Source organism: Nicotiana tabacum, chromosome 5 (assembly GCF_000715075.1).
Source record: "Nicotiana tabacum cultivar K326 chromosome 5, ASM71507v2, whole genome shotgun sequence".
NCBI lineage: Eukaryota > Viridiplantae > Streptophyta > Magnoliopsida > Solanales > Solanaceae > Nicotiana > Nicotiana tabacum.
This window is the reverse complement of record NC_134084.1, coordinates 50,016,818-50,025,568: the sequence shown is the minus strand read 5'-3', so window position 1 is coordinate 50,025,568 and position 8,751 is coordinate 50,016,818. Positions and strand designations below refer to the sequence as shown.

The following is an 8,751-nucleotide window of genomic DNA, read 5'->3' as shown; positions in this document are numbered from 1 at the left end:
TAATGTACCCAACTATCAAGGATACACCTAGTGTTTTGTTTTCGTAATGTTTTCTGTAATAAGTGTCTTTACTTGTTTATGTTGAAATATCTATCAAATAAAATTGTGTTCCACAATCTTGTTCCATATTATTTTTTAACATGACCTTTTAAATTGGGATGATGATATGATAGTTCCAACATTAAACTTATTGGTGTTAGTAAAGAAGACCAATATGGAGATTGAAATTTCATAACATAATATTCGAAGAGATAAAAGCACAACAACCATAACTAAAGTAACATACATGAAAATAAAAGATAATAAAATGATAAATCAAGACAAAACTGTTTCGTTTCATAAAAATTAATATGTATAGCGCAGTTAAATAATACATTTTGTGTGTTGTCTTGTCGGTCTGAAAAGCTGACGAACTACGAAAAAGCTGTTTCGTTTAAGAAGAAGTCAATATGTATAGTGCGGTACAATACTACGTTTTGTGTGTTGTCTTATCGGTCTGAAAAGCTGACCGACTGCGAAAAAGTTGTTTCGTTTCAGAAAAAGTGAATATGTATAGCGCGGTACAATACTATGTTTTGTGTTTTGTCTTTGTCGGTCTGAAAAGCTGACCGCCTGCGAAAAAGCTGGTTTGTTTCACAAAAAGTGAATATGTATATCGCGGTACAATACTACGTTTTGTGTGTTGTCTTATCGGTCTGAAAAGCTGTCCGATTGCGAAAAAGCTGTTTCGTTTCAAAAAAAGTAATTATGTATAGCGCGGTATAATACTACGCTTTGTGTGTTGTCTTGTCGGTCTGAGAAGCTGACCGGTTGCAGAAAAAACTGTTTCATTTCAGAAAAATAGAATATAGCGTGGTACAATACTACATTTTTTGTGTTATCTTGCCTATAAATAACGGGTACATTCTAGTTATTTTTTGCTCTTAACAATAACCAATAGCAAATATTTTCATAAAAGCAAGGTTTTTCTTTACGCTTTAACAAATGTTTGAACCCCTTTATCTGCCAAGGTGCGAGTGCGGCAAAAATTGCATGATGTCAGACTGTTGAGATGATGGTGAAGCTGGACGCCGCTACTGGGCATGTATGAACAAGTTTTATAGGGTTCCCGATGAACCTGTTTGCAATTTTGAGGTATGGATTGATGAACCCTGTCAGTAGGAATACTACAAAGAAAAGTTACAGTACCTTCATTGTTTATGTTTGAAGCAGTAGAAAAGAGAACGACAATCCAAACGAGAAGTTGCGGAGTTGAAGGAGAAACTCAAAGAGTGGAAGAAGAAAAAAATAAGCCGGAAGACAAATTTAAGTGGTTGGAGCAGAGAATACTAGGCGGTCGTGACTAAACAATGACATGTACGTGCTGAGCATAGTAGTGTATCTTTATGTTTCCCGTGTCATGTGTTTTCATTAGTTATATTGAATATAAGTTATGTTAAGTTTCTATGTTTGTGTTTGTGTTGTACTGTTAAAATAAAGAAGAAACGGGGTAATAAAAACATAATGCGTATATTATGTAAGCATAAAAAATTGTTGTTAATATTTACATAAAATACAAAAAAAGAAAATCAATGAGTCCTACAACCCTTGTACTTCAATGCAGCCGCTAGCCCGAGGCACATCCCCTCCCGTCCGGATACACTATCAGGATCATCCTCATCACGTCGCCTCTTTATATGAGGATGCGCTGCAACATGATCGTCAGTTGGGCTGGCAAGGTCGGTTGAAGGGGCCGTCGGTCCATCAGCAACCTACAAAACAATAAGTAAGCTCAGTATATGAAAATTTATATTAGTAATGTACGTGTTAAATCAAAAACATTTTCTTACCATGGTCTCGTCGGGCTCCTGAATATAAGCATCCGCGGTATCGTCATCATCGCATAAAGTGACCTCTATGACGGGTTGGGATAAAGCCTTAATAAAAAGATAAAAAATTAATTTATGGCAAATCATTGAGAAAAAAAACAAATTAAAATTTAATAGTAATACAAACCTACCTGCACCTGTGATAGATCCGCCGCACCCGATGACGATGAGCCAAAACTCAACCTGCGCCCACCATCCACGTCTCGGGTCGGCCGATCCTCAGCTGCGGTTGATGGGCCTGAAAAGAATGGCTCTATATCTGCGGTGAAGCTCGAGCCGGTAATCAACAATGGATCTAACGGTGTCACTTGCGATGTTGGCAGCTCCAACTGAAGGTTGTACGACGACATGCTGCTGGGATGCTCGTCTGGCTAAGAAATGTCACCCATAGATTAGCTCCAAGATCCTCATTAGGTGCCTCAATGCCCCCTTGCTAGGGACCACCTCCTCGCCGGCCCCCACGACTCCGTGGGCCACCCCTGCCTCGTGGGGCACCCCCGCCTCATGGGACAGCCCTGCCTCGTCTCCGTCCCCATCCCATCGGGCGTGGGACATGCCTACCCCGCTGGTGGTGCTCTGGCACCATATAATTAGGGACGTGATCTAAGTGCTCGCCTATTCTGGCTTGCTGTAGTGTCCGGAGAGCCAGCTCTATTACCTGTCGGCCGTACTCAGCGACTGCAGGATCGCCGGCATGCTGCTGCATCTGTAGTCCCAACTAGTAGAATAAATGATGACCGATAGCCTGCACAACATTTAAAATATTAATTACAGAACGCTATATCACAGTTATAAGTAAGAATACCAAATAACATACCAGTGCCTCGTGCCTCCCGACGTATGGTTTGTACCGACTTCTAGCTTGATAAATGGGGTTCCCGATAAAAAGTCAGGTAACGCGGCAGTACTAGTACATATACATCTGAATAGTCGCTAACTAGATCTATGAAGATGGGGGCGGAATCAGGTCCTCTCGCCCTTCCTAAGTATGGACCTATGCGCCATGCTACAAATGTGTCATCCACCCTCGAATGATCATCCCGCTAATAATGTAAAGCCTCTCATGTAGGCCCCCTCGGTATAGTATGCGGACGGCCAAACTGGCGAAGTACCCGCTCTGTGGCATGATGCTCCACAATATCAAGGCACATCAACGGGACGAAGGTGCTCCAAATCAGTCGGTCGGCCGAGAAATAATCGGGAAGGCCACCTATCAAGTCGTCGCTATATGGCATCCAGATGAACTATCAAATAATAACATAAAAGTGAGTATGCGCAACACAAGTGAATTTATAACAAGTAAGTTTAGGCACACATTTACCTGTGCGCCCTCTAGCATATCTAACACATCCCTGACTAGGGGGAGATTATGATGAGCATCAATGGCTCGATAATTTCCATGCCGGAGAATCCACCTCGTAGCTAGTGTGATAAATGGAGGCTGTACATCCGGAGGTAATGGTGGTAGAGGTGGCTGCAATGGAAGGAACCGCTCCCAGGCCCAAAACTAACATATGAGGTTGGCGTAAAGTTTAAGAATTTTTTTGACTAGATAGAATTGGAAGTAATGAACAGAGTATTCGAATATGTTGTCACCTGTAGAAGAGGCAGAAAACCACATACGTCGCTCTGGGTGCCCATGCTTGCCCGACACATATTCTTGTACAGGTAAGAGATATGAAAAAGGGAAGTGGAATTTCACCACGAAAGGTAAGGAAGAACTGTGGTTCAACTCCACAGCGTGGTTAGAGCATCACCACAAGCCAATCAACCAACAAAGAGATACGCTTCACAGAAGGAAGAGATAGAATCCAGCTTTTGTTTGTTATCAGGAGTTCAAGTTCCCAACATCGCTCTGGCTAGAATTAGAGAAACTAAGTTCATTTCGGTATGAGAAAATAACCAATCCTGAATAAGGGATAAGTCAGACGTGTATAGACTATGGAATCGTTAAGCCCTTTTAATTAAGTTACCCATATATGGATGAATAACCGTGAAGTGCGACAATCTTTTGAGGGAGGGTAGTCGACTGACTGACAAGGAACTGACAGAAGGGGAAAAGAGGAGTGAAACCATTCGACGGAGTTGGAAAGGACTTCGCTAATCATAATAAGGTTGGTCTCACCTTCGTCTAGGGACTCGAATGAGGTATATTGTGCTTGCCCTATTGAGAGTCTCTTCCATTCTCTCTTCACCAGACAGATAGACAAATAGGCAATCCGATAGATAGATTATGGCTTCCTCACTATCAGCAAGCTCCCACAGGCGATGAACTGCTTCCGACTTCTTCATTCGGTTTGTAGCCATACCGTATAGAGTGAAAAATTCCTTTTAATGGGAGTAGCTATATTCAAGCAAGCATTCCAGCGAAACGATCCTTTGACAATGGGCTCTGCCCAACACTGGGATTGACTTTATACAGAGAGAGGAAAATCAGCAAAAAAAGCTCTTTTTGAATCGGATATTGGATAGGCTAAGCTAGGTGTAGCCCGCTCTCTCGACCTATTTCAGGAAAGGGCCTTACACATGGGGACACTAGCTGATCCCACCGACAGGAGCAAAGGAAGGTTTCTTTCGCCTACGAGCATTTGTACTAAGAAAGGAGTCTCGTACAAAGGGTTGGAAAGAAGGATTTTGCCTTATTTCAGGTGGGTTAGTACGTATCTATTCGGGCGGAGGCAGATAATGAAAAGACAGAAAGGAGCGAATGATGCCAACCAACTCGACAAAGACATTCAGATGTTGAAAGCTCTTTCAAATAGAATGAACATTGAAAGTCTTCAATTCGACTAGAGCGTTAGATTCTTTTTTTATTTTGACTTCTTTCAAAGGGCAATGAATGGGAGGAAAGGGGTTCACTGGAGTTTGTCTCTTGAAAATGGTTTTATTTATTTATTCTCTTGAAGGTCTTTTTCTCTATTTTATTTCATGGTATCAAAGCCAATAATAGAGCTTGATACAGTCAAACTTTACCCTATTTCAAGGTTGCCGCTAAGCAACATTTTCTGATGATGGTGAAGAGTATTCTCCCACAATGTCTGTTGGTAGGTCGGCTTCCGGAGTTTGAGTCTCAAGCTAGGGATCACCACTTCCTTTAGCAGAAGCTCCGATATGAAATAACAATCGTTATAGATAGACTTTGAGATGCTTGAATAGCTTCAGCCTAGCTTTTTCGTTAACTGGATATCCCACCTCCACTGTTAATAAGTGGCGGCAAGACTCGAATCCTAGACCTCTACCTGCTCTACTATGGTGAATTGTGTGAACCATCTCATCTAAAAAACTTAGATATCAGAGAGGGAACACTTTGATTTAGTTAATTATGTATTAACAACTAGTACGTCGTTGCTGAGTTAGAATACCCCAAACAGTGTCATTTGAACACTTGGTTAAAAAAGAATTTTGAAGAAAGATAAACCAAGTCCGGGTTGGAAAAAGGGCTATTTACCCCATCAATATAGAATAATTATTACCCCCAGCACATCCCCAAATGAGAGCATCATCTTTACCCCTAGAAAAGGTGCGATGTAATTTCCTGGTTCGATTACATTGCTCGATGTAATTGAGTCTTAAAGGGTAATTGTATAAGTAATCTCTTTTCTTATGAGAATTACGAATCATCCTCATGAATAAGCTCTACTCTACTTTGGATCAAGAATAATCCATCCCACCAAAGAGGGTAATTTATACATTAATATTCCTACTAAATATTCAATTCTTAGTAGGAATATTAATGTATAAAGATTTCTATTTAAGAGAACCAACTAAGCTAGTTGTCCTCTTGTCGGGGAGAAAGTAGTGATGATTGCCATGAATGCTGCCCTCGAGGACGTGTACAAGAAGGTCTTTGTTGATTCCTATCAACGTGGTGCATCTCTTAGTAGAGGGGCGTGAAAAGTGGAGACTTTGACCGAATGAATAGGGATCAATTGATAGACATTTTTCTTGAGGAAGAGAATCCATGATGAACGCGTTTTTCATTCGCTATGCGCTGACTGGATGTGTACTCGCGTGATCAATCGATGGACGGGGGAATTGCGTGAATGATGAGACCGGCCTAACCTAAAGTCAAGGCTCTTCCCTCTCTTGATGGCGAATCTTGATTGACTGACACTAGGAACCGATTCGTACCAAGTTTTCTTTGTCGGGCATGGAGAAAGCTCCAAGGATTGCTCCGGGGGTTTGACCATTCTACGGAACCCATTTGGACGACTGCTTTGTCCTTGCCGCTATCTTTCGTTCTGATCGTAGATCTTTTATTTTTAGCCTCTCATCTTCTCTAGAGAAGCAAAACTCGAACGAATAGAACAAATGGTCCAACTACATAACTTTTTCTTTTTCATTACTTCCATGGTCGTGCTTCGTGGCACGGTAGCACCCGTACTATTGAAATGGTTTGTTAGTAGAGATGTTCCCACATGTGCCTTTTTTTACAATGGTACTATAATTCTAATTCCTATCCCTTCATTCCCTCTTTTGGTCTATCTACATTCCAGGAAATTCATACGCTCCGCGGACGGAGAAAAAATTGGAGTCTTGGTCAGAGCAAGCCACCCTATTCTATTACCAGACATAATTGGGAGAATCTCATCCGAGACTAGAGCTAGAAATGCTTTATTTCGTTTCGTTCCCATTCTTCATTTCCTTATTCTCAAATCCAAGGGGGACTTCTCATATTTAGAATCTTTCTACGGTGTGCTCCATTTACTATTTTTTCGTACTTTCTTCTTTTTACCACGCGATAGGTCAGCAAAGCGAATTCAAGTAAGCTTAGCCCCGGGAAGTTCAATTAGAATAGAATGACCCCCTTTTTGACTTTCCACTTGCTAACGAACTTCTACCTCAGCTAAATGCAAACATTGACCTGGAGCTGGAGGAAAACGAAGTCTTTCCTAATCTATCTCATAGTATTACTGAAAGAATATGGGCTCTTCTCGAAGAAGATGTCCCTTTTTATGGAGATTTATCCATCATAGAGATGCACAGAGGAAGAGAACGAACTTCATATATCCCTTTTCTACTCAATCCGGAAACAAGATCGGACGTTATCCCGGTTTGTCTCCATTTTTGTGGAACTATTCCTCAAGCAAGGCAGCCGATAAGTCATCGAAGGGTTTGTGTGAATAATGAAATGGTTAACATTACTCATTTTAAACTCTCCCACAGTGATATAATATCTTTTCAAGAAAATGTTGCGAGAACCCGCGGTGAAGAAATAAAGTGATCCTTCTATATCGAAATCTCAGTTGAAAAAATAATAGGAAAATTCCTAGATCACCCATGGAGAAGAACCAAAATAGAATGGTTCCGCCTACTCAAAACTAAGAGGGGATGCCGCCTACTACTAAAATCCCGAATTTTGCAACAGTTGCGTTCTTCTATGCAAGAAGAAGACTTAGAAAGAATAAAGAAGTTTGGATCTGATTCCCGGATAGCAGTAGTCTCTATGTGAATTTACTTAGTAACCTTAGCCTTAGATGTCCTTTCATAGATTCTCGAACCTCCGACAGACAGAATCTCCATGCATGCATTCTTTCTCTCCTCCCCTCAGCCATACATCCCTTTTTTTCTTTTGGCCGTTTTTGTTAGGCATTGAACCCCACCCCATGGAGCGGTGCTGAGTGGTGTCCTCCCCTCCCTAATACCTAAACAGAGTTCCGTCTATGGAGCCTAAAGATTAAACCATGGCATGGCGCAGTAAGTTGGCCTAGTCTCTCACCCCATGCCATAAATTGCTAATGAAGACCGGGTCCCCTGTCGCTAACAATTGAGTGTGGCATTCCATGCAATGAATATATCAGTCAATGACATTGCCAATGTAGATGTTTTTCTTTGCCTTTCAAGATATTGCATATAAAGAGAAAGATAACCAGTCCTCTTGGGCGGCCGAGAGTGTTATGTAAAAAGGGTACCGGTGAATATGTAGATCATCTGTCTTGCCGATGTCGAGGTGCAATATATGCAAATGCTGTCTAATAGCTTTCAAAGCCATGCGATTGGCCCCTGAAGCTGTAGTCTTAGCCTGTGGCCTGAAACCAATGAACTACTGTAGCAAGTCCCAATACTGCTCACGTGATATAGATCTCATATACTGAGGCAGTGCAACGGCCAGTCCATCAGCAGCCAGCCCATATAAACCCTCAACATCCCGCAGCGTGATGGTAGCCTCGCCAAAGGGTAGGTGGAAAGTGTGCGTCTCCGGTCGCCACCGCTCTATCAGTCCCTTGATCAGAGACCAGTCGAGCTGCAACCACCCAATCTCAAATATCCTATAGAAGTCGGTATCCCTCAGGCGCTGGACTACGCGGGGATGGAAATCTCTGCCCCTCATAAAGTCCCACAAGTCGTCCACTCTCCTGGCGCGGAGAGTCTACTCCAGTAGCTCTCCCTCCCATACGTAGGCGGACCAATGATCGCCCTGTAACACTAATAGCTCCTCCGAGAAAGGTCCAGAATGCACAGACGACACGTCCATGTCATTTACTGTAAATTAAAAAATATTAATTGTGTGTTTGTTTTGTAAATAATTAATATTTAATTATTTAATTGGACAGAGTATATATATATGGGTTCCAGGCTCGATATTTGAGTCCTAGTAGCACCAAACTATCCTGAATTCTTATGTGTGTCAATTTCAATACTTTTCATAATTTTGTTTGTTTGTTTTATAACTTAAATAATTAATTTTTAATTGGACAATGTATATACCTATGGGTTCCAGGCTCGATATTTAAGGCCCAGTAGCACCAATCTATCCTGAATTCTTATGTGTCAATTTCAATATTTTTCATAATTCTGTGTGTTTGTTTTATAAATTAAATAATTAATTTTTAATTGGACATCGTATATATCTATGGGTTCCAGGCTCGATATTTGAGGCCCT

At 41.4% G+C, this 8,751-nt stretch overlaps 1 pseudogene; it reads left to right on the top strand.

Moving 5' to 3' along the window:
* The first annotated feature begins 4,394 nt into the window (after positions 1–4,394).
* Positions 4,395–7,320, top strand: LOC142180780 (small ribosomal subunit protein uS4m-like; annotated as a pseudogene).
* Positions 7,321–8,751: the final 1,431 nt, after the last annotated feature.